Raw genomic sequence first — 3,675 nt, forward strand, 5'->3', positions numbered from 1 at the left:
CGGAGCGTCTTAACCGCACACTCACCGACATGCTCGCAATGTACGTATCCGACAGTCATCGCGACTGGGATATTAGTCTGCCATTTGTCACCTTTGCATATAACTCTTCGCGTCATGAAACTGCTGGATACTCTCCATTCTATCTTCTCTTTGGAAGAGACCCGTTACTGCCTTTCGACACTTTGCTTCCCGCCGCTGGCCCCGTCACAACCTATGCCCGCGATACCATCGCCCGAGCCGACGCTGCTCGCCAGATTGCTCGTCACCATCTCACCATCTCTCAAGAAGCTCAAAAACGCCGCTACGACGCTCACCACCGCGATGTGCACTATCCTCCCGGATCTCTGGTGTTGCTCTGGCTTCCGTGCCGTCGTGTGGGGTTGTGTCAAAAGCTTCTGCCCCACTACACAGGTCCTTACCGTGTACTACGCCCAGTGACCGACGTGACCTATGAGATTTCACCGCTCCACCCAAAGGCACCGACTGCTACACCCACTTCCGAAATCGTACATGTCGCCCGCCTAAAGCCATATTACTCCCCCTCCACATCGCACGCCTAATACGCACCGGGACGTTGCCTTTTGCCGAGGGGGGGGGGGGGGGTAGTGTTACCTGGAAACGCGGGGACCAAAGTAATGTGCTCACTGACGAAGACGACGACCGAGGAACACGGGCACGACAAAGCGTTGAAAAAGAGGACGACGCTGACAGAGTGAACACTGCACGGCTACTGAAGTCTCAGCGTCAAGTCCAGCCCATCGCAGTGTTGTTACATTAAGTACATCCCCGTAACAGTACTTCCTTTCTCTGCAGGCTAGCCAGTTCTCTCAAAAAGGTGACATTGTTACGTATTTCCTTTTTCTAGGCTAAAGCTAAGTGATAAGCGTACATATCATGTATCGCCATTATGTTATGTTTCTGGAAAAGTGGAAGAGATGGATGGTCATAAGGAACGTTAGATATAATTCTTAACATTTTTTTCTGCAGTCGATGTATTTTATGCATATTTCTTAGTGTTGTCGTTCCCCACACCAAATGACAATATTTTATGTGCGTGTGAAACAGTGCATTGTATATAACAACTTTAACTTGAGTAGGGAAGGTGTGTTTATTGATATTAGTCAAGCCAACAGCACGTGACAACTTGTGTACAATGTAATCTACCTGGGCGTCCCATGACATCTGTTCTGTGAAAACGACACCAAGTATTTTAAATGAGCTAACGATATCTACTGTTGAATTATTATACCGGATATCTTCATTGATAAGCACGTTTCTATTTTTCGGACGAAAGAGAATAGCTTTAGTTTTATTGGCATTTACTGTTAACTTGCTTCGTTCAGACCATTCTTCAAGCCTTATATGCTGACCAGAAGCAAAACCTGCGGCCTGGGAACTTTTGACCTCCCCCCCCCCCCGTACATCTTATTCTGAGAAATAAATTACTGACTTGCCCGTTCCTAATGAAGTCCCAATAACCTCGGCTACAGTAGGTATGGAAATTCGCAGGCGCACCATTCGAACGCGATTTATGACGTTACGATAAGGGCAGAGACGATATCTTGAATATTGTTACGAGCAACAATGGCGCAATGCGTCTTTAGAGGCCGGGAATAACGACTATGGCAGCAACAAAAGGATGCTGATGGCTTGGAAGAGGTACCAACCAGGCACTTCGGCGTTTTCTCCACACCAGCTGTTTATGTAATAGCCGTTCCCACCTAGGCGTAGCTATTACCAACGAGCTGTTACTTACGAACGGGTCAGCCGCCACAATAACTGGGACGACAATCGTAAGCTTAATAATGTCATGTTTTACTTGAGCGACGTCGCTAATCTGTGGTTTCGAAACCACGAGTCCGATTTTACCACCTGGGCGCATTTCAAGACCAAATTTTCTGATGTCTTTAGCCGCCCCACCGTCCGAAAACTCCGCGCGGAACAGGGTCTTCGATCCCGACTACAGCTGCCCGGTGACTCGTTCACCACTTACATTGAGGACATTGTTGATTTGTGTCGCCGCGTTGACCCGACCATGACCGAGGCCGTTAAAATACGTCATGTCCTCACAGGAGTTAATAACGGCGCTTTCAACATGCTCGTCGCCAAAAGCCCCACTACGGTCAAGGAAATATACGACCTCTGTCAAAGCTACGACGAACTCCGCAAGGAGCGTGTTTTGATTCGCCAGTCTCAAGCATCACTTGCTGAACTTGCCGCGGAGAGGGAGTCATCTAGCCTCTCTGAAGACATCAAGGCCTTTGTACGTCAGGAGGTCGCGCGACAACTGTCTCTGCAGCCATATATTAAGGAGTCGACACCAACTGGCCTTGTTCCGGAGCTTCGCCGTGCAATCCAGCAGCATGTGTCTGCAGTCGTCCTTAATCCTCTCCCTCAATCAGCTCCGGTCGCACCCTCAATGCCGTTCCCCACGCCCACAATGTGATCGTCCGGCGTTGCGCCACTGAGCTACGCTCCAGCATTCGCGCCGGCTCCTCCTCAAGTATTGCGTCGCACGTATGCCGAAGTCACTTCAAGTTCACCTGAGCCAGCATATGCCTATGCTTCGCCCCCCATGCGGTCGGCACCAACAGCTTTCGCTCCCCCCTTGCTTCAGACACGATCTCCATGGCGCACTTCAGACAACAGGCCTATTTGCTACCACTGCGGCATCCCTGGACACACTACACGCTACTGCCGGCGCCGAATAAATATGGCCTTTGCTGCACGGCCTGCGCCACCTTATTTGGCCCCTCAGTTCCCTGTTCCATTGGGTCCTCCAACAGCATCCCCCGATCCTCCGGACTTCCTGCCTCGTCGTTCGCCATCACCACGTCGCCGCTCCATTTCGCCAATGCGCCGACGACCCGCTACTCAGCCGGAAAACTAACCGCCGCAGTTCGCGAGGCACGAACTGCGTATTCGACAGAATTTCAAAGTCCTCGTCTTAATCCCGCGAATGTTACTGCTGTCATCGTTGAAGGTGTTTATACTCTTGCGCTCGTCGACACCGGTGCAGCTGTATCAGTTATCAGCCAAAAACTCTGCCGCTCCCTCCGAAAAGTGACTACGCCCCTCGAGGGACTATCGCTTCGTACCGCATCCGCTCACAGTATACAGCCGACAGCTATCTGCACTGCTCGCGTCGTCATTGCTGCAGCCTTGTACATCATCGAATTCGTCGTCCTCCCCACATGTTCTCATGACGTCATTCTCGGCTATGATTTCCTGTCCAAGCATCATGCTATCATTGACTGCGCCAGTCCTCAAGTAGAGCTCATTGAATCGAGTGATGCACCGTCTGATGCCCTGCTCCACGAGCCGCGTCCTCGTTTTGCGGCCAAACTCCTCGTAGCTCATGACACAACCATCCCACCCGTTAGCGCTGTTCTGGTTCCCCTCACTGCCTCTTTTACCACCGCCGCGACAGTCCTCTTTGTGCCCTCTAACGTTGTCTGCCACCGCCGCCACTTACCGCTGCCGTTTGCCGTCCTTGACATGAACAACGGCGCTAGCACACTTCTGGTAGCCAATCCTCTTGCGTCTCCCGCTATGTTGATCGAAGGGGAGTGCCTCGGCCGCATCGAGCCCGTGGACCTTCTGTTCGCTTTTGATGATTTGTCATTCCCTGTTTGCCAAGTTGACGCCTTGACTCCAACTCGTGTGGCTTCAGAT

The sequence above is a fragment of the Amblyomma maculatum genome, chromosome 4, assembly GCF_055883805.1.
Source record: "Amblyomma maculatum isolate TAMU_Amacu chromosome 4, ASM5588380v1, whole genome shotgun sequence".
Taxonomy (NCBI): Eukaryota; Metazoa; Arthropoda; class Arachnida; order Ixodida; family Ixodidae; genus Amblyomma; species Amblyomma maculatum.